At 25.2% G+C, this 23,601-nt stretch overlaps 1 protein-coding gene across 1 annotated transcript in view; it reads left to right on the plus strand.

Annotated features, from left to right (window-relative positions):
- The first annotated feature begins 5,721 nt into the window (after positions 1-5,721).
- The window catches only part of LOC117176762 (BTB/POZ domain-containing protein kctd15-like), a 108,703-nt gene continuing 90,823 nt past the window's right edge, over positions 5,722-23,601 (plus strand). Inside the window, exon 1 of the mRNA XM_033367048.1 lies at positions 5,722-5,970. The gene's annotated coding sequence lies outside the window, so the exon portion shown is untranslated. The remainder of the gene's footprint in view (positions 5,971-23,601) is intronic.

Consider the following 23,601-nt stretch of genomic DNA (forward strand, 5'->3'; position numbering starts at 1 on the left):
AACACGACCCGTTTCAAAGACACGTAGGGCCAGGCAAAGGGTGCCTCGAGAAAGAGAAAGAGAGATAAAGTTGAAAAGAGGAGGGTGGGGGGACAGAGGATGCAAAGGGAAAGGGCGCGCCCTAAAATATGTGAAGCCACAGGCGACTCTCGGACTCCTCGTTACATCCTGCCAAACGCCTGGGGTGAATAGTCTGTCTGTGTCTGTATATCGTATGATACAAAAACATCACATTATTTTCTCTCTGCGCGCGGCTCGGTCGAAGTAAGAGGCCTCAGGGCATATTCTATACCTCTGCAACCCACCTTCCCACCACCTCTTTCCACCCCCATCTTTACCCCCCACTCCTCCACTCCCAGCCCTCCTCGGCAAAATTACGGATTGGGTGTCGGTTAAGAAGAGTCAAACTGACCAGGACCAATGACGAGCGAGAGGAAAGGTGTTAATTGGACTTGAATGACTGGCTTTCAACACCTAAGTAAAATTAATTTCGGACCTCGCTATACTTTATGTTAGATCATTAGGTCATTTTTATGGTTCACAACAAATTTTCAGTTTCGTGGAAATTAAAGAATTCTAACTTTCTATTCAAAATTATGGTAGATTACTTCCTGTTATGTAGAGTAAACTCGAACAAATTTTTTACTGATAAAGATTACTTTTTTATTATATTGTTTAATTTTTAACTGAAAATATTAATTTTCCACCGATTTCAGCCCATATTAGATTTCGAATAATGGATGAAAGATTTGCGATAATTTTAAAGGTAATTTATGATAACTTACCATAAATTGTCTAAAATTCAATTTAAAATTGTCTGTAAATTAAGGGAAATTTATGCAAATTTTCGGTTATTTATGGTAATTTTAAAGTAAATATGGAAAAGTACCATAAATTACCCAAAACTCAATTGTGAACATTTTTATAAATTTTCGAAAATCTATGAAATTTTCGGTGATTTATAGCAACTTAACACAAACTTCCCAAAATTAAATTTTAAAATTTCTCTTAATTTCCGGTCATTTATGTTAATTTTAGAGGTAGATATGGTAAATTACCTAAAATTCGATTACAAAAATTGTGATAGATTTGTGGAAATTTATGGTAATATTGCAGATAACTTATAATAACTTACCATAAATTGTCTAAAATTTAATTTTTAAATACCGATAAATTTCCGGAAATTTATGAAATTTTTGGTAATTTATGGAAACTTACCATAACTTTCCCAAAATTCAATTTAAAATTTTCTATAAGTTTATTAAAGATTTCGGTAATTAGCGTTAAATTTGGAGGTAAATATGGCAAATTACCACAAATTATTCAAAATTAAATTTTATACATTTTTACATATTTTTGAAAATTTATGAAATTTTTGGTAATTTATGATAATATAACAGGTAATTTGTGGTAACTCATCATAAATTGCCAAAAAAAACATTTTAAAAATATTTATCAATTACCGAAAAGGTATGGAAATTTTAGGTAATTTATGGTAATTTATGGTAAATTTAAAGGTAAATTTAAACGTAAATATGACAACTTCATTTCTGGTCATTTTGTAAATTTCATAGGTAAATATCGTTTATTACCAGAAATTACCTAAGATTCGATTGCAAACATTGTTATAGATTTCTGGAAAATAATGGTGATATTACAGGTAACATTTGGTAATTTAAAATAAATTGTCCAAAATTTAATTTAAAAATATCGATAAATTTCAAGTAATTTATGCAAATTGTCAGTCATTTATGGTAATTTTGCAGGTAAATAAGGTAACTTACCATAAATTACCCAAAATTTCATTTTTAATTTTTTTATAAATTTCCGAAAATTTATGAAATTTTGGTAATTTATGAGAACCTACCATCACCATAAATTTCTAGAAATTTTTGGTAATTTATGTTAATTTTTATGGTAAATTTGGTAAATTACCACAAATTATCGAAAATTCTATTTTATTCATATTTATATATTTCCGGAAATTTATATTTTTTTATATTATATTTATATTATACAATGTCTGTAAGTTTGCGGAAATTTATCGAAATTTTTGGTCTTTCATGGTAATTTTAGAACAAAATATGTTAAATTACCACAAATTACTCAAAATTCAATTTTAAAAATTTTGATAGATTTCTGAAAATTTATGAAATTTGTGGTAATTTATAGTAATTTATGATAATTTTACAGTTAATTATGGTAACTTACCATTAATTGCCCAAAATTAAATTTAAAAATACTTATCAATTTTCGGAAATTCATGGAAATAAATTACCTAAAATTCTATTTTAAAAATTTTTATAAATTTCCGGAAATTTATGGAAATTTTTAGTAATTCATAGTGATATTACAGGCAATTTGTGGAAAATTAGGATAAATTACATAAAATTCAATTTGAAAATTTCTATTCATTTCCGGAAGTTTTTGATAATTTTCGGTAATTTAATCAATCATATATGGTAACTTTCCATAAATTACCGCAAATTTCTATCATCTACAATCTGAATTATTTTTGTTTTTATTCATTAAAAAAATTTAGATTTTATAGTTCAAAGTTTTGATTCATTATTCTTAAATGTTTAACTACGAATTATGAATCTTGAACTGCAGTTTAGATTTATAAACCAATCAATAATTCATTTGTATTTACGGTTGGCCAAATCAAAACACTTTTTTTCTCACACATTTTCAAATTCAAACGATTTTAATTTTTAACTGTCCACTTCTTCAAAATTGCATTGTAAAATACTTTTAATTAAAAATGTGAATTAAAAAATAAAGACCCAAACTTGGTGATTTTTCAATTGATTGGATAGATTTTTCTTCTAAAAATGTGTAAAATTTTGGTCAAAAAATAAACTCACTGTCATTTTCTGTGTTTTACCAATCTCAAAAAATTTCCGGTTATTTCCCGGGCCAGTTAAAAATCCTTAGTTCTTATTTTAAACACAGATACAAGTGCTACAGTGCTCATTTGAAAAATTAATTTTATTTTTTTATTTTTCAGTCAAAGGGATGCATTTTTAACAACAACAAAAAACTGATTTTTGACAAAATAAAGCAATTTTCAAAATCAAATTGAATTTTTCTACTAAGGAAATAAATTCTCAAATAGAAAAATTAATTTTTAACAAAGTCGACAAAATTTCAACCAAGTAATTAAATTTTCAACCAAAAGATTGTAATTTTATATAAGAAACAATTCAGTTTAAACAAAAATAACGAATTTTTAAGAAAATAGTTTAATTTTCAACCGAAAAAGATATTCTACTAAAAGAGATCAATTTTCAACAAAAGAAACGTTACATTTTCAAGCTTTCAAAAAAAAACAGTTTGATTCTTAACCAAGCAGTTAAATTTGGAAGCCAAACAGATGAGTTTATCAGAAAGCTTTGCAATTTTTAATAAGATAATTAATGACATAAGGTAAATTTTGTGCAAAAAATATAGTAGTCGATTTTTTAATCACAAATAATTCGCATTTTTAATTTATTCGAAAAAAGGGAAAAGAGGAAGTTTCTTGAAAATAAAGGGCGAGAAGGAATTCTTTTGGAGGAGGTGAGGGCGAAAGGAAAATATTGGAAAGAGTATAAAGTTTAAATTATGGAAAAATATTGATAATTATTTGGATTCATTGTTAATAAATCCATTTTTAACTTTCAAAGTATAAAATTAAAAATATTAACCCAAACTGTATCCTTTCTTATTATCTTTTTTAACTTAACATGAAAGAGAAGAAGTGAGGAGAAGAAAATAACTGGAGGGGGAGGCAGGATATCAGAGCGGGAGAGGGTAACAGGGTATGACCAGTAGTGGAGGGTATGATAAGATAGTATCTGATAGTATCGGATAGGAAGGACAGGGCAGGGGAGAGTGCGTGAAACTGAGGTTTAGGTAGGGGAAGGAGAGGGGAGGTAGTTGCGGAAAGGAAAAGTACTTGGAAGTTGAATTGAGGGAAGCGAGGGTATGGACGCAGGGAAGTGAGGGGAGGGATAGGTTGAGGAGGAGAGTCAAGAGTGGAAAGAATGGGATTTGAAGTTAGGATCGAAGAGTAGGGGCAGATGGAGATAAGTAGGGAAAGTAGTAGTAAGTGATTTTAAGGGGTAAAGCATAGAAGAGAGGGAAGGATAGAATAAGATAGTAGAGCTAAAGAGAAGGGCGGAGAAGGGAGAAAAAGGATAGGATCCTATACGATATGATAGGATAGGATTGGAGAGGAGAAAGGAGAGTAACAGGGACAGCTAAAAAAAAATTTTAACTTAATATCTTTATAAACTAGGACTTCTTGAAGATCACCAATATAGACCGTTTTCTGTTATACAGCGTAATCAACCTGGAAATGTTATCAAGGATAAGTGAGCTCCGTGATTGTGGAAGTAGTGATGTGAAGTTATAGCTTAGGTTTATGAGGAGAGTGGAAAAGATGGCATATTAAGTCAGGATGGAGTAGGGGGCAATGAAGATCAGTGGGGAGCTGTTAGTGATTGTAGGGGGTAAGGTATGGAAGAAGGAAAAGGGTAGGATAGGATATTCGGTAATGACAGAAGCAGGCAAGAGGAATTAGTCGAAAAGTTTGAAGGGAGTGATAAGATAGGATCTGATGGGATTGAATCAGACAGGAGAGGAGACGAGAGACACATTACTAGAGAGTTTAGGTACTTTTTAGTGTTTCGTGTATAGGTATAGGGTACAGGAGGAGAGGCACAGTATAGTAAGTATGGTCAATGAGTAGTGAAAGTATAAGAGAATGTATAAGAGGATATAAGTAGAGAGAAGGCGTCGACCTTATAGGATCCAATACCACTGGACAGGATAGGATGGAAGAGGAAAGTGACAGAGAGATAGTGGAGATTTTTTTTAACTTAATTAACGTCTTGATAGACTAGGACTTTTTGGAAATATAGTTCGCATTTTCTGACACAGTGTAATCAACTTGGAATTATTATTCGAGACCAAGAAAGGAAAAACGGTTGCTCAGCACAATAGAATCTAGAGAGGGGAAGTAGTTTCGGGGAGTGGAAGTAAGTGGAAGAGGAAGTGTGGAGGGAGGGAGTGTAGAAGCAGCGAAGTGACGGAAAGGATAAGTTCATTAGGAGAGAAGAATGAGTGGGATGGGAAATAAGGCTGAATGAGTAGGAGATGAAGATAAATGGGGTGAAGTTAGTGATTGAAGGTGATAGAATGTGAAAGACGGGAAAAGATAGGATATGATAGATAGCAGAGGACGAAATAAATAGGGAAGGACGAGTAGGGGAGATGATGATAGGATAGGATCTGATAGGATTGGATAGGGCAGGAGAGGAGCCAAGGTGAGAGAGTAAGGAAGGTGTATAAAAGGATTTTAAGAGAGGGGATATGAGAGAATATTAGGAGAGAGAAGGAGTAGACCTGATAGGATCCAATTCGACAGGACTTGATAGGATGGAAGAGGAGAGAGGAGAGTGACAGGCAGAGGAGAAACAATTTTTTGAACTCAACTAATGTCTCAATAGACTAGGACTTTTTCAAAGGACCCACATATATCGTATTTTGTTGAAGAGTGTAATCACCCTGAAATTATTATTCGAGGGGAAAAAAGGAAGGACGGTTGCTCAGCAGGATGTGTTGGAGAACGGGATTCGGAAGTGTGGGTGGAGATGGATGCTGGAACAGGAGAGGGAGGACGGGTGGCCGGACAAGAGGCAGTTCCAGTTCCAACTGAGCTGCAGTAGTGCGCGCTTCTTACAAGCTGATCCGTACGTGCGACCAACAACCACGTGGTATTTACAGTGCTTCAGTGATTTTTTATTAATAAAAAAGTGTCTTTTGCGAGTGACCAGAACCTGATCAAAGGAAAAAAAGTGTCATGTGCTAAATTCACTTTCCAACCCTGCAACAACTTTTTCGTCCACATCGCAAAATTCCCTCTTCTTTTTCCGCCGTGGACACCAGAACAACCGTCAACCTGGAGCCCACGTGCCAAAAACGGTTAGTTTCAATTATAATTTTTTTTAAAGATCGAAATTAAATCTTTTAGTTTCTTCACAAAAATCCTTCGAAATTTTGTAAACTTATTTTCTTGGATAACATTGAAAAGAACTAACTAAACAAGCGTTAAATAAGTTAAAAAATTACTTTTTCTTATTCGCCACTTACAGATTACTAAGTTTAGGACGAATTTTAGAAAAAAGAAGTTAATAAAATACATTTGTTTACTGTCATCTTTAAATAATATGTCTTGAAAACTTATAAGAATAAAATAGATTTTTATTTTATCGTACCTAAAAACAAAAGAATTGTTAATTGGTAATGTCAGTAACATTTTTTTTTATATCTAAGAGACATAATTATCAAAAAATTCGGGCAAACAATTATTTAAACTTTACTTAAATTTCCTATGGGACGTATGGGAATTTATAGAAAAGTTTTTCGAAAAAACTGTTTTAGAAAATATAAAAAAAGTCTTTTTTTAGCTCGGCCACTTTAAAAATTTATTAGTCTAGAACTAATAAATGGTTCGAATAAAAATAACACATTTTTTTAACAAATTTACAAAAAATTTGATCCTATCAAAAGTGACCTTTATAATATAGTCATCAATATAACAAAAAAAAGAGGTGAAAACAGGAAAGAATAAACCAAAACCAACTTTTTCCTTATTCCTTCCTAGTCCTTTTACAAAAGAAATTTTTATGAATTAAAATTCAAATAGTACCTATGAGTAAAAAACATGGATTATTAATAATAAATAAATAAATAAATATTCTAAGTTATTTGGCCTAATTTTCTATTCTTTGAAGAAAATTTATATGCACATGTACGATTTATTATAGAAATCGAAAATTAATTTATCCAATCAATAACTCCATCCCAAACTTTTTTTTATAAACAAACTTAGGATAGATTCACTAAATTTATTAGTAATTAAAAAATTTTTTATTTATTTTGTTTTTGAAATCAAAAAATTTTGCATTAATCTCGAAATTCTGCCTGTAACACAGCCAATCCAAGTTTTTTTAATAATTTAATAATATTCCTTAATATTTTTTACCGGTCAGTCAATCATATCCAACCCCTTTCCCAAATTTGTATTAATTTTGTCATTTTTTTCTTTAAAAAAAATGTAGCGCTAAGCTTTAAAAACTCTCTTTAAATATTTAGTATTTTCATATTTGATTAAAAATAAAAATTTGTATTCAAAAATACAACAACAAAAAAAGATGATCAAAGATTGAAAAATATGTGAAAAATGGAATTTAAACAATGTAATAATTCAACTCCTAAGAACCTGATAAAAAAATCCAACTGTTTTTGCATAAAAGTTCATTCTTTTTAGCTGAAAAATCTATTGGTTGAAATTTAAAATATTTTCGTGAAAATTAAACTTTTTTGTTAAAAATTCATCCTTTTTTTGTTTATTTTTATTGAGAATTTAACTGTTTTTATTAAAAATTGTATTGTTTTGTAGAAAATTAATCTTTTTGGCTTAAAAATTCAATAAATTAGTTGAAATCTTTTTCTTCCTTATCTGAAAAATCTTCTTTTGTTTGAAAATTTAACTAATTGGTTTGAAAACTCCACTGGTTTGTAGAAAATTCTTCTTTTTGATATAAAAAATAAACAATTTGGTTGAATTTTATTTTTAATTAAAGTATTTGGTTGCAATTTCACCTACTTCGTTTAAAATTGATTTTTTTTAAATTAAGTACTTTGAATAAACTATTTGTTTGAAAATTTATAATTTTAGTAGAAGATTAACGTTTTTATTGAAAATTCATGTTATTGGGTTAAAAAATTAAACTGTATTGTAGTAAATTTTTCTTTCTTATTCAAAAATTCAACAAATGCCACTTTTAAAACTTGATAATTTGATAGGATTTTTTTCTTTCTTGGCTAATAAATCTTTGTTGGTGGAAAAATCAATTGTATATCTAAAAGAAACATATTTCTTGCTTAAAATACTATTACATTTTTTTATTCAGAATTCATATTATTTATTGTAAAATTAACTACTTGGCTCAAATTTTAACTGCCCTGGTAAACATTCTTTTTTTTCAAGATTCATAACTTTAGACAAAAATGGTCCATTTTGACTTGAAAATTTCAAGTTTTGTTAAATATGTATATTTTCAAGTTAAAAATAACTGTTTCGTAGAAAAGAAATTTTTTACTTAAAAATTCACCAATTTTTTTTAAATCCTGTTTTTTGGATTTAAAATTTTTTTTATATTTAAATTTATATTTATTTTTACTACAAAATATTTTTGGTTTAAAAATTATCTATTTAGTTGTGAAATCGGTTGTTTGTTAAATGCAACTGGTTTTTTGTTTCAAAAGTAAAATTGATTTTGTTTGAAATATCAATTAATAAACTTTTTTTTAGAAATAATTTTCTGCTTAAATAGAAAATTTAACTACTTGGGTCAAAATTGAACTATTTTTTTGATTTTTTTTTTATCTGAAGGTTAATTATTTTAGTTCGAAAATGCATCTCTGTAGTTGAAAAAATCGTGTTTTTTGTTGGAGAAAATCTTCTCGATTAAAATTCATCTATTTTGCTAAAAATTCAATGTTTGTACTTGAAATGCTAGAAATTTGAAGCGTTTCAAATAGAATTTAATAATAATACCTACATTAATTTTATTTTTAAAAATTGATTTATCTTTGGGTTATAGTTTTTTTACTTAAATTTATTTTTTTTAAAAGAATTTGACGAAAAAGTGGGGAGAAGTAAGTTGTCTGCAATTCCTGATACATGTATTTAAAAAAATAAAAAATATAAAATATTTATCCTAATATCAATATCCCGATTAGCAAAAAATATTTCCAAATCTGAAACCGAAATAAAATTGCTTTTTTTATCACAATCTTTAATTAAACTCGTGATCCCTTGATTAAATTACCCTCAATCAATTATCCATTAATTTTTTATTTTCTCCACATTCCCCTGCTTTTGCCCGAAAAAAATACTTTATTCAGATTGAATTTTAAATTATTTTTATCTCTCCATGAAAGAACTCACATAAATTCAATTAATCTTTAAACCTAATTGATGCTGCGACCTGAAAGGAATTTTCAGAATCGAATTTTAAAATTTTAAAAGTATTAAAGTTTATTAATTTATGATCATTAAATGAAAATTCTTGATTCATATCCTTATAGGGTATAAACAAGATCTTTGAGAGCGGGCACTTCATAGTTAATTAAGCAGCTCGCGGATAACAACATAAAATAAATAAAGGGGGAGATGATCATAAAGTACATATAAGAAGTCACTTAGTCTTTGGTATCAGACGAGTATATCCCTGTGTAATTAGCAACCATGGACAATTTATGAAAGGCTCCTTAATTGCCCGACCACATTATGTCTCTCACTTCGTTAGTCACAGATTTATTGCATGTTGCCCTCACGCGTGCGTCTCTATTTCCTTCTAACGCTCTCACAATTACTCTTACTGTTAAAATGAAAAAGATTTCCAAAATTGTCAAAATAGAATCTAGATGATTCTAAGTCCATTATTTTTTAATTTCCATAATTTGATAGAAACTTTAGGAAAAATTCGAATAACTTTATAAGATTCTTAGAGTTCTGAAAATGATTTGATAATAATTACAAAATTGAAGTTTTCAGACAATTTGAAACAAAATGTGAATTTTTGAAATATTTTAATTTATTTAACTCCTTTGATTTAAAATTAAGATGAATTTTTATTTTTTTAAATCAATTTTTTTAATTTTGAAAGATTTAAAGAGAATAAAAACTTTTATTAAGATTCCTGGGAAAATTTGCAATGTTTTTTTAATTGATTTTTGATGAATATTCTTAAAATGTTCCAAAAATTTCGAAGAAAATCTGGAAAGTTGTAAAGTATTTTTTGAACAATATTGCAAGTTTAAGAAAATAATTAGATTAAATTAAATTATCTTTAAAATGTCATATCTTTAGATAGAAATTATATCTTTTTTGGGTTAAAATTGAATTTTTTTAAATTAACCTGTCTTGAGTGAGGATTCAACTCTTATATTGAAATATTTTAATTTATTAAACTCTTTTGATTTAAAATTAAGATAAATTTTTATTTTTAAAAATAAATTTTTGTAGAAAATTACCAAATATTTCAAGAAATTTAAGAAGATGTTTTAAATTGTCGAAAAAAAATGTGAAAGACTGTCGTAAGGCAATTTTTTCAATTTTGAAATATTTAAAGAGAATAAAAACTTTTATTAAGATTCCTGGGAACATTTTAAATGCTTTTTTTAAATAATTTTAAAAGAAAATTCCTAAAATATTCTAAAGATTTTCAAAAACTTCGAAGAAAATCTGGACAATTTTAAGGTATTTTTATCAAATTTCTAAACGATATTTCAGGTTTTAGAAAGTAATTCGGGTAAATTAAATTGTTTCTGAAAATTCATCTCTGTAAATAGAAATTATATCTTTTTTGGGTTAAAATTGAACTCTTTTTTTTAATTTATCTGTTTTGATTGAAGATTCAACTTTTATGTTGAAATATTTTAATTTATTTAACTCCTATGGTTTGAAATTAAGATGAATTTTTATTTTTTTAAATCAATTTTTGTAGAAAATTAAAAAATATTTCAAGAAATTTAAGAATATCTGTCAAATTGTTGAATTAAATGTGAAAGACCGTAAAGAAAATTTTATTAATTTTGAAAGATTTAAAGCGAATAAAAACTTTTATTAAGATTCCTGGGAAAATTTGTAATGCTTTTTTATCAATTTTTAAAGAAAATTCCTCAAAATTTCTAAGGATTTCCAAAAATTTTGAAGAAAATCTGAATAATTTTTAAGTATTTTTTGAAAATTTTCGAAAGATATTTCAAGTTTTAGAAAATAATTCGAGTAAATTAAATTGCTTTTGAAAATTCATCTCTTTAGATAGAAGTTATATCTGTTTTGGGTTAAAATTGAACTTTTTTTAAAATTAATCTGTTTTGATTGATGATCCAACTTTTATGTTGAAATATTTTAATTTATTAAACTCCTTTGGTTTGAAATTAAGATGAATTTTTATTTTTTTAAATCAATTTTTGCAGAAAATTAAAAAATATTTCAAGAAATTTAAGAAAATTTTTCAAATGGTCGAAGAAAATGGAAAATACTGTAAGGCAATTTTGTTAATTTTGAAAGATTTTTTGAAGTTTCAGGAAAATTCCAGTAAATTTTAAAAATGTTTGAAAATTCATCTCTTTTGGTAGAAATTTAACGCTCTTCGTTTAAAATAATCTGTTGCATTTGAGAATTTAACTACTTTGTTAAAAATTTGCCTTTATTTTTATAAATTCAACTGTTTTCGATTTAAAATAAAAAATTATTTATTTGAAATATAATCTATTATATCTTTAGTTGAGATTTTTTTTTATTTAGCTACTCGCTTAAAAATTAAAAACCCTTTCTTAAAAATTAATATTTTTTTTAGTTGAAGATTCATCTCTTTGGTTGAAAATTAAACTATTTGGTAAAAAATTTTGTTTCTTGTGAAAAATTTTGTTTCTCGTAAAAAATTTGTTTCTTGTAAAAAAATTGTTTCTTCTGTTAAAAATTGTTTCTTTTTTTGTTCAGAATTCAACTGACTAAATTTTTTTGGGAGTACATGTTTTATTAACAATACATCATCGTTCGTTGAGAATAAACTTTTTTTAAATTTTAGTTTGTTATATCTGAAATCGTTTAAAATATTTTTTAATTCTCTCAAAAATCATAGAAAAATTATGCTGATATAAAATGAAAAAAAATAATTAAAAGTGAAAAATAAATAATTAACTTTCAAAATTCTTTATTTTCTAGTAAAAATGGGCTTTCTCCTAAAACTTTTAGCCTAAAGTATTTGACCGACTTTTAATTTTGTTTTAAATTAAAGCTTATGAAATTGCTAACAAAGTTGTGAAGGCATAAAAAAATCGTGTAATTTTTTTTATTTAACAATGAAAATTAATTTTTAAAAAATCGAAGATGCCAATTTGTGGACATTTATCCAATTCATGCGAAAGTAAACAGAATTATTGTGGAGACTTTTCTTGAATGATGTCGAGTCCTATCAGATATTTAAAAAATTTTTTACAATTTTTATAAACAAATTATTCAACAGAAGTTAGTTTTTTAGTAAAAATGATATATAGCTACTTCAGATTTGTGTTTTTAACGGGAATTCTGAAGAAAATTTTTTTCGATATGACGAATAAAAAAATAGAGACTATTTGTTAATTAATTAAACAAATTTTATTAACAAATGCATAAATTCGACATTTTCAAATAGATTTTTTTCCTTTTTCAACAGAAAGGGCAATAAATATCTTGCGCATAGTTTTTCGTGCGATTCTTTGATTTCAGACAATCATTGTTATTTGTTTAAACAAAATTAATTAATAAATGCATAATATAGTCATTTCTCGGTGAAAGTATTTTTGTAATTAACTTTAGATATGTTAAAAATACCTCATGATATGATAATTGGTTATGAGCAAAATAATTTCTATTTGTTTAAAAAAATTCATTGTTTTGACATTCTATAAAATACAGATTTCGTTTTTTTTCAGATAAATAAATTGCTAATGGCTTGCTATTAGCTGTCTATAGTTATTTTTTAATAATACTTAAAAATTAGTAATTGTTGCTAAAATATGTGATAAAAAAATGGATACTTTGGCCATGTTTTAGTAAATAAATTTAGTTTGTTTAGCACAATTAGTTGAATGTGTATAACTTTAATGTGGTATTTTTCTGCTAGACAACAATTTATCATTTTTAAACAAATTACTCTGAGGCCGTTTTTTAATGGAAACACTTTATTGTTTTTTAACGAAAACGAGATTTTTCTAACCGAAATAATTGATTCCGAATTGAGGATGAATAAATATATTATAGAAACACAATTTTATTTGGAGAAACATAAACGAAATGAGAGTTTTGTCTACATTGTTCATAATTTCGACAGGTTTTCATAATTAATTTCAAAAATAATAAACATTTCCTGCCGGATAATACAGTATTATAACGGAGAGACCTTTTTTAAAAACTGTAGTCGATTTCATAAAAAACAATTTCGTGTTTCCAATGAAAAACGGCCTTAGAGTAATTTGTTTATAATTTTTTTTTTAATTTTAAATTGTTGTCTAACAGCAAAATTTCACAGTAAAGGACCTTTGGTTATAGCAAGAAATTAGGAATTTATTTCTCTGAAAAAACGAAATTTATATCTTGAAAAATGGCAAAACTATAAATTTGTTTATTTAATTTGTTTAAACAAACGGAATTTTTCAACTTTATCGATAACAGGCTTCACAGTCCAAAATTCTTCAGAAACAGGGGAAAGAAGAAGATGAATTTTTATCCAAAAATGGAATCGTAAAATCATAATCTAAGCAAATTGATTTTCTATAAAAAAACAACAAATTTTCAACACATTAAATGAATTTTTAATAAAAAAGATGTATTTTTAAATAAAAATTTATATTCTTAACGAAAAATCTCATTTATAATTGATATTTGAACCAAAAATTATTTCAATTTAAAATAGAAAAATATTGAACCGATCCAAAAAAGAAGAATTTTCGAATAGATAAATAATAAATAAGAAAGATTACTTCTTGAAACTGTGAAATTCTTAACCAAAACAGATAAGAAAAATTTAATTTTTAACCAAACGGATAAATCTTCAGGGAACTTTTTTTTACAAAATAGTTTAATCTTGAATCAAGCAGCTAAATTTTCAACTAAAAAATTCTCAATAAAAAAAAATTGTAATTTTAAATAAAAAAAAAAAACAGTTCAATTCGTCCAAAAAAGGGCGCATTAAAAAATTTTTAATTGCTTCAGTCTTCCAGATGTTCTTCAACATTTTGAGAAATCGTTTTTAATTTTTTTAAATAACAAATCGTTGTAATATGATACCAAAGGAATTGAATAGATAGACCAAATTTTAGTTTTAGATATCTTTAGAAATTTGTCAAAATTTCGTTAAAAAATGAATTTAAAAAAAAAACTTTTAGAATTTTCAAAGGAATCCCAAGAAAAGTTTTTCATTCTCTTAGAATGTTTCAATATTCTGTAAATAAAAAATCTTCTGTTTTCGAAATTTTCAAAAAATTACATTCTTTCAAACTTTCTTTTAATCTTTCACTTTTTAAATTATTATTGAATCTTTTCAGAACTCTAAACAACGATTAAAGATATATGAGTTTTTACTAAAGTTTTTTTTAAATTTTGGTATGTTAAAAAACTTGCCTTAAAATTCTTTAGTTTCAATTTTAACAATATTGGAAATATTTTTAATTGTTAACATTTTTTTTAACGATCTATTCAAATTAATTTTAAAAAATGTAACTTTCCATGAATCTTAAGAATCTTTCTTTAATATCAGTAAATCTTTTGGAATTTGACTTTCGATTTTTTAAAACATTTTAATATTAAACAAAATTTCCCTTTTAAAATTCTTTAAAATCTTCTAAATTTTATGCAATTTTCTCGCCAAAATTACTTTTCGAAATAATAAATCATTTGAAATTTTCCCAGGAACCCTACGAAGCTTTTTTTTTCTTTAAATCTCTTCAAAATTCTTAAGAAGCTTCTTTTTTCAAAATGTTCCAAAAATATATATTCTGTTAAAAATTTTTTTAATCTACTCAAGATTTAAATTATTTTTTAATCTTTTCAAAGCTTCTGTAATTGATAAATATCTTTTTAAATTATTCAAGATTTCCTAATTTTTTTTAATCCTGCAAATATTACCGACATTATTAATATTTCTTAAATTAAAATACTCTAAGTTTTTTTTACTTTCAACAAAATAATAATCATAATAATATTTGCAATAAAAAATATAATTTTCAACAAAAGAATTAATTTTTGACCAAGAACATTAATTTTGTACCTAAAAATACAATATTTCAAAAAAATACATAGATTTGAAACAAAATATTTGAATTTTCCGTTATGAAAATTATTTTTAAACTAAAAAAAAGATTTTTCAATAAAAGAGATGAATTTCTACCAAAAAATATTAATATTCTTTAGTCTTTCCTCTAGTTTCCTCTTTTCCCTTTTTTCTCGTGCGAAATGAATTAATATAACCCAATAAGAAAATCAACCTAATTTTTATTAAAGGTTAATTCTTTTTGGTTTTAAAGTCTAATATTATATTTTTTCTTTAATATTTATCTTTAACAGTTTAAAATATTCAAAGTATATATTTTATAAAATAAATAATATTTGGTTAAAAATGCACGTATTTTGATAAGATATCATTTTTTATTGAAAATTCAACTACTTGGTTAAAAGTTGAACTAATTTATTAAAAATTCAGTTTTTATGGAAATTCATTACCTTCTTTTGAAGTTACACTATTTTGCTAAAAATTTGTCTGTTTTTGGTTGGAAATGAATTTTTTTAATGAAAATTTAATTTCTTGCAGTTTGGGTGTAAATTAATATATTTAATTGAAATATCAACTATCTAGTTAAAAATTTATCTTCTTAGTTAAAAATTAATTTTTTTAAAGAATTAAATTATTTTAAATAAATTAAGAATTAAGAATTAAAAATTAAGAATTAAGAATTAAGAATTAAGAATTAAGAATTAAGAATTAAGAATTAAGAATTAAGAATTAAGAATTAAGAATTAAGAATTAAGAATTAAGAATTAAGAATTAAGATTTAAGAATTAAGAATTAGGAATTAAGAATTAAGAATTAAGAATTAAGAATTAAGAATACAACCCAAATCGTCTGACATAATTTATGGATAACCATGTTCTGGAAATTCACCGTTTGAAACATTTCCGAAATATTGATTAAGATTCTTCACTTAAAAAAATAGAGCATCTATCTTTTGTTACCACTTTCTTTGTATGAAAAAACTCGGAGTTTTAGAAAACTCATCCACTTCTCTAGAGAACCTGAGGCGAGTTGGGTCAATCTCTCAAAAATATCTTGAAAAGCTGGGTAGAATTTCTTACAAACAACCTGGGGTTGTGTCACAGGTCCGTACCTTTATTTTACCACACATTAGTTCATTTCTAGCATTTTTGAAAATTCCAGAAAGATACAAAAAAAATTTTTTAATCATTTTTTTAACCATAACCTGGAAACAGTTTGAGCTTCGGAAAGCCCGCAGTGCGCGAGTACTTAGTCGAGTATATTGCGCAAAATTATGGGAATTGGAGTGTATTATGAAATATTTCTTCTGGCGCTGATCTTACTGAAATGTTTGTGAATATCCTATTCTGCCTTCCAGAATTATTGATGACTAAAATAAAGAGTGGACTGAAAAACCCGAATTTTCGAAACTAAAAAAATGGCTTGGGTTGGAAAAGTTTCCTTTGGCGACAACAAATCGACAGGATGGCCAAAAAATGTCATTCATTTTTTAAATTCCCTGACTCTACCCTGATTTTTCCCTGATAAAACAATTTTAGAATAAAATTTATTTATTTTTTATCAAAAAATGTAACTTTTTTACCATCATAGATGAATTTTTAATCACAAGGAAAAAAATTCCCTGGAATCTTAGGGGAAAAAATATTATCTTAAAACCGATCAAAATATTTTCAGAACTTCAAAATTTGATTTAAAAATCTTTAAAAATCGACATTTTGTTTAGATATTTTTTTAATCTTTTCAAATTTTGAATTATTTTGAAACGCAATTTGAGAGATTCTAAATTTCTTTTAAAAATTAGATTTTTTCTCGAATTTTAAAAAAATTCTGCAAAATGAAACAAAATAAAAATCTTTTCGAATTTTTAAAAATATTTAAAAATATTTTCTAAAGAATCTAAGGAAATTTTCGTATTCCCTTGAAAATTTTTAAATTTCCTACGCTGGATTGTTTTCTAGAATTTTTTAATCTTTTAAAATTAAAATTTTTTTATTTAAAATTATTTTTAAAACTTTCCAAAAATTAATTATTCTTCGCAATAAAAAACTAAATCTGCAGTCTTAAGAAAGAATTTCTTTTCAAAATCTAGATTTTGTAAATAATTTTTTTAAATATCTTCAAATTTTGAGTTATTAAACATTTTTTTGAAAACTTCTAAATACCCCTTAAAATTATAGGAATATTTTCTTAAATTTTGAAAAAATTAAAATCTTTTAGGATTTTTTGAAACCTTTTTTAATATTTTCTGAAGATTTTTAGGAAAATTTGTTTATTATCTTGAAACCTTTAAAAATTATTTGCAGAATTTTTTCTAAAATTTTGTAATCTTTCAAAATTGAAAAGTTCTGCTTTAAAATTATTTGAACTATTTTCTAAAAATTAATAATTTTTTTAATAACCAATTTTGAATTTCTGTCCAAATATACGAATATTCTAAAAAATAAGAGTTTTATCAAAATACATTTTCAAGAAAGTAATTTAATTTTCAAAAAAATATTTGAATTTTTTATCAAATAGTTGAATTTTCTACAAAGAAATTTTTTTAACTAAATTGTTCAAGTTTAAAGTGAAAAAGACGGATTTTCAACAATATAGGTTAAATTTTAACCAAATAATTATATTTTCAACCTAAAAAAAATAATTTTTAGAAAATTATACATTGTCCAACCAAAAAGTCGAATTTTAAATATATAATGATTTTCTCAGTATAAAAAATTAATTTTAAATACAAAATAACGAATTTTTAATCAAAAAATATAAATTTTCATTAAAATACTTTAGTTTTCAACAAAATAGTATTTTTTCAATCAAAACTTAAATTTCCAACCAAGTGGTCGCAGTTACAAACAAAAAGGACACATCTTCGACCAAAAATGGAATAGCTAAATTTTCAATTAAGACAAAATAAATTGCAATACAAAGAAACTATTTTTCAACAAAATAGTTTAATTTTAAACTAAAATTATGAATCTTTAACTTCAATCGTTCAATTGTCAGTTTAAAAATAATTATTTTTTAACCATAGAGCTGAATTTTAAACTAAAATAAAGATTCTTCGATAAAAAAATTTTTTTTCAAGTTTTTTAATTTTCAACCGAGCAGTTCAAGATTTATTCTAAAAGAATTATTTTGTATCAATAAGTAAGAATTTTCAACAAAATAAATCAATTTTGAAACAAATAGTTGAATTTTTAATTTAAAAAATTAGCTTTTAAGCAAAAATGTGAATGTTAAATTTTCAGAGAAAAAAATTAATTAAAAAAAAAAATTTAACTAAAAGACGAATTTTCTGAAAAATAAAAGAATTTTTTTTCGCTACCCTCACATGGTCCTAAATAATTTTTTGTTTTCATTTTTCAGGAAAACATATTGTTTTTCAATTTTTCTATCAAGAAATTATATTTATTTTAAAGAGAAAAAAAATTTTATCAAAATAAATCAGTGTTCAAAAAAATTAATTTAAAAAACAATTATTTTTATCTATCTAGAGGCCGGACGACGTGAAACGTGGCCAGGACAATTAATCATTTCAAAAATATTTTTAAAGTAGATACAGAAAAAGTAAAAATATTATAAACAATGGGTAAAATTATAATTTTAAAGGTTCATTTGATTATATTTTCAGCATTGCAAAATATCCTCTCATTCATTTGCGCAGAATAAAAAAAATTTGTTTAACAATCTTTTATGACTCAATTTTAAAAAACTTTTTTTCTCGTAATAAAAATATAAATCCTGAATCAAAAAGGTCAAAATTAATATTTTTCCTGAAAAATTTTAAAAAAAAGTACTTTTCTATATCGGACAATTTTTGAGAAATTCTGTTTTGATTTTTTTTTTAATTAAGAAAATACTTAGAAGACAAAAAATTTAAATGCCTCATTCAATTTTATAAAAAAATTTATAGTTTCATATAATTAAATGAAGAAAAAGCCAAGTGGTACAATTTATTATCCATTCTTCAGGACAAGAAATATTAAAAATTCAAAAAAAATTAAAATTCGTTAAATCTTCGAAAAAACTCTCTTGGATAAAATATTTGAGACGTATTTTTCTTTTTATATCTGTAAAAAGTTGTGAAAGTTTAAAAAAATTAGGTGAGATGAAAATCTAGAATGTATTTAATTAAGTTCTCCTTTACGGATTATATCCTTAAGGACAAATAATACAAAATAAAATAAATAAATATAAAAAAATAAATAATAATAAATAAATAAAATGAAAAATATCGAGAACAAAAATGGTCAAAAGTTAACCAAATTGTAAATGAATCAATGAATATTCAGTGCTCTACAAAGTGCAATAAGAAGAACTGGAATTCCAGCAGAGTCCAAGTCGTGTCGAGGCATTCCAATGTTCGACATTTACTCTTCGAGCCTTCTTTCGATATGAATTTATGAATGGTGATAACGAGTGTCCTGGCTCGTTAAGGACACAAGAGCAAAATTGATTAATTTTCCAGGAATTTACTATTTTTATCCCACCCAGGAACTATATTTTTGAACTAATTTTAATTAAATCAGGGGGAACATATCCTATAAATTTGTTTCAGTGAGGAAAGATTATTCAATAAAATAGTTAAAATTTCAAATAGAAAATAAACTTCCAATTAAAAATTAATTAGTAATTAAATTTTTAACTAAAAAAATTAAATAGTTTAGTTTTCAACCCAAGATATCAGTTCTCAACTCAAGCAATGAATCTTTCACTGGAATATTTACATTTTCAGTTTTAAACAAAAATTTTATAAAAAATTTTTTTTTAACAAAATATTTGAATTTTTAACCAAAGAGATACATTATTAAGTAAAATTATGCATCTCCAACTAAACAAAAGGAGTTTTTAATAAATTAGTTCAACTTTAAACCATGTAGTTACCATTTTAATTTGAAAAGATACATTTAAAATTAAAATAGAGTAATTAACTTTTTAGTGTAAACAAATAATTTTTTACAAAAATCAAGAAAAAATATGAATTTTCGAATAAGAAGATTAATCTCCTACCAAAAAGAAGATTTTTTAAACAAAATTACTGAATTTTCAAGCAAATAGTTTTAAATAAAACAGGATATATTTTATCCATATGATTTAATTTTTAATTTAAAAAAATAATTTTATAACAAAAAATTGAACAGATACATTTTTAATTTTACAAATTGATTTTTTACTAAAAAATAATATTTTACTTAATAATTAAATTTTCAACCACAGAAATACATTTTCAACTCGACTGAGGAATCTTTTACTGCGCCAGTTACATTTTAAGCAAAAAAGCTAAAAAAAAAATTTTAACCGAATAGTTAAATTTTGTTTGAGATAAAATTCTAAATAAACTCATGCATTTTCTACTTAAAAAAATATATTTTTGAACAAAAGTAGTTCAACTTTAAACCAAGAAGTCAAATTTTTTACTCAAAAAGATGGATTTAAAATAAAAAATTAAGAAACAACATTTAGGTTTAAGAAATTAATTTTTAATACGAAACAACAAATTTTCAACAAAGAGAGAAATATTTAAGAAAGAAGAATAATAATTTTCTAGCAAAAAAAGACGAATTTTGAAAAAATTTATTCTATTCTGAACTAAAAAAGATACATTCTGAAACAAAAATGAAATCATTAAATTTTCAGTCAAAACAATTTTCGAATAGAAAATTTCTAAATAATATGATACCTGTATTATAAAATTCCCGAATAATGAAATTCCCGAATAGGAAGTTTCCAGAATAATAAAATTCCCGAACAGTTTATAGTATTGCCGAGTTTGAAAATTCTTGAATAATACAATCTCCGAAAATTAAGAACTTTTCTTTTAAAAACATGAATTATTTATTAAAAATACAATAATAAAATATTTGTATCAAACACATTATTTTTTATGTTAAAAGTTTCTAAAATTATTGTTTGAATTTACAATAACAGTAATTGGAAAAAATTTTACCCAGAAATATAGTTTTTCAGTAATTGTTATTTATAATTCAAACAATAATTTTAGAAACTTTAAACATTAAAAATATTTTTTTAATAAAAATGTTTGGTTTTTGTATTCTTATTAAATAAATAATATTTAGAAAAAAAGTTATTGGCACGACTGAAAAATCCCGAAAAATATAATTGGCGACACTGCAAAGTCCCAAATTATTAAAAACACAATAATCAAATATTTTCATAAAAAAATTTATTTTAATGTTGAAAGTTTATTAAATTATCTTTAAATTTCAAATAACAATTTCTAAAAATTTATTTTGTGGATGACAATTTTTTCAATCATTATTATTTAAAATTCAAACAATAATTTTACAAACTTTAAACATAAAAACAAATTTTTTATGACAATATTTATTTTTTAAATAAATACTATTTATAAAAAAAGATTAATTTTTTCAAATTCGGGAATTTCATCATTCGGTAATTTTCCAATCCGGCAATTTTATTATTTGGCAATTTTAAAACGTCGGGAGTTTTATTTTTCGGAATTTTTCATTCGTCCCTTTCAATTGTTTAAATTTGTAAATGTTATATATCGGAAATTTTTCAGTTTTATTTTTTATAATTCGGCAATCTTTTTTGGTAGTTTTTAAATTCAGTGATATTATCAACAGTTTGAAAGTTTTATTACCATGGGTAATTTTCCAATTCCGGAATTTTCTTATTTGGAAATTTTCTAATTCGAGAATTTTCCAATTTCAGGAATTTTATTTGTCGTGATTTTTCAGTCGTCCCTTTATATTGTTTAAATTCGGGAATTTTCTAGGACGGACGATTTAAAATTCGGAAATTTTCTCTCCGGAATTTTATTATTCGCAATTTTTCCAATTCGCTGATACTATAAACAGTTTCGGAATTTTATTATTAGGGAATTTCCCAATTCAAGAATTTTATTATTGTGAAATTTTCTAATTTGGGAATTTTCCAATGTCAGGAATTTTATTTTATTTTTTTATTTTTCAGTCGTCCCATTTAATTGTTTAAATTCGGAAATTTTTTAGTTCGGATATTTTAAAATTCGGTAATTTTCTGTCAGGAATTTTATTATTCGCAATTTTTTCAATTCGGTAATACTATAAACAGTTTCGGAATTTTATCATTAGGGAATTTTCCAATTCCAGAATCTTACAATGTCGGGATTATTATTATTATAGGTAATTTTTCAATTCCGGAATTTTATTATTCTGGAATTTTCCAATTCGGGATTTTTCCAATGTAAGAATTTTTTTCCATTCGTCCCTTTCCATCATTTAAATTCGGGAATTTTCTAGTTTGGCTATTTTTAAATTTGGTAATTTTCTGTCGGGAATTTTATTATTCGCAAATTTTTCAATACGGTAATATTATAAACATTTTCAAAATGTTATTATTAGGGAATTTTTCAGTGTCAGAAATATTATTTTTCGGAATTTTTCAATCGGCCCCTTTTTTTTAATTCGGGAATTCTCTAGTTTAGATAATTTAAAATTCGGCAATTTGCTGTCGCGAATTTTCAAATTCGGTACAATTATAAACAGTTTGGGAATGTTATTATTAGGTAATTTTCCAATTCCTGAATTTTATTATTCGGAAATTTTCCAATTCGGTAATATTATAAACAGTATCAGAATTTTATTATTTCAGTTTTCAGTCGTTCCGTTGCTAAAATGTAAGAGTTTTGTTTGAAAAGACAAAGAATTTTTTCGTCTGCGAAATGTTAAGATGGGGTTCGGTTCGACTTATAGTCAAGCGAAGAGTTCACGTAGCAAAATGTTCGGTCGGTTTCCGGAACGGCACGGCAAAGAGAATAGTGGAGGGAAAGGGAACTCAGTAAAGCCCCTCAGGGTTCGCTCGAGGCGCAGCGCTCGGCTCCACAGTTGCCGTAATTAGAACCCAGCGCCTGGAGCGAAGCCTCAAGCTGACGAGTCTCCCGCGGACCAAAATTATTCATGAAGCGGACAGAGGAAGCACAATTTACTCGCAAATATTTTATCTCGCTCGTCTCAATTGACCGAGCAGCGTTTTTTTCGTTTTTTTTTGTTCAAACTTCAGAACTCTGTCTGCATAATATGCTCAAATTATTTTAATAATTTCCGCCTTGCATCTGCCTTCCTGTATCTCTACAAAATGCAAACCAATTGAAAGGGGAAACATGAATAACTTTGTTTAAAATATAGGGTACTTTCAAGAAAAAAGATTTTGCTGAAAAAAATAATATAGTACTCGTAGAATTTCATGTTAATAAAAAACATTTACTTTTTTTGTCTCCCGCAATTTTTAAATTAAAATTATTTTTTTTACAAATTTAATCATCTGCAAGTTTTCATTTAAACGCACAAGAGTATTATGAGGCACAAATCATTCTTCCTGTTCGTTGTAAATTTTTCTTTTAGTCTTATTTTGCAAGAATAAAATGAGAATTTTCAACTAAAAGAAGATAAACCTTAGGTTAAATAATTATTGTAAACAAAAAAAACACTTATTTTTCACCTAATAATTAAATTTTCAACTTAAGGAGATAATTTTTAACCAAAAAAATAACCAATATATTTTTACTCAAAACAATTAATTTTTAACAACAAAAAAACAAATTCTTAATAAAATATTTCATTTTTAAACCGAAAATATAATTTATAAGTCAAATATTTGAATTTTCAACCCAAATGATAGTTTTTTACACAACAAAAAATTTCAACAAAATAGATTAGTTAAATTTTTAGTTTAAAACGATTAAGCTTTAACCTAATAAACGAAATTT

This window comes from Belonocnema kinseyi, chromosome 7, assembly GCF_010883055.1.
Source record: "Belonocnema kinseyi isolate 2016_QV_RU_SX_M_011 chromosome 7, B_treatae_v1, whole genome shotgun sequence".
NCBI lineage: Eukaryota > Metazoa > Arthropoda > Insecta > Hymenoptera > Cynipidae > Belonocnema > Belonocnema kinseyi.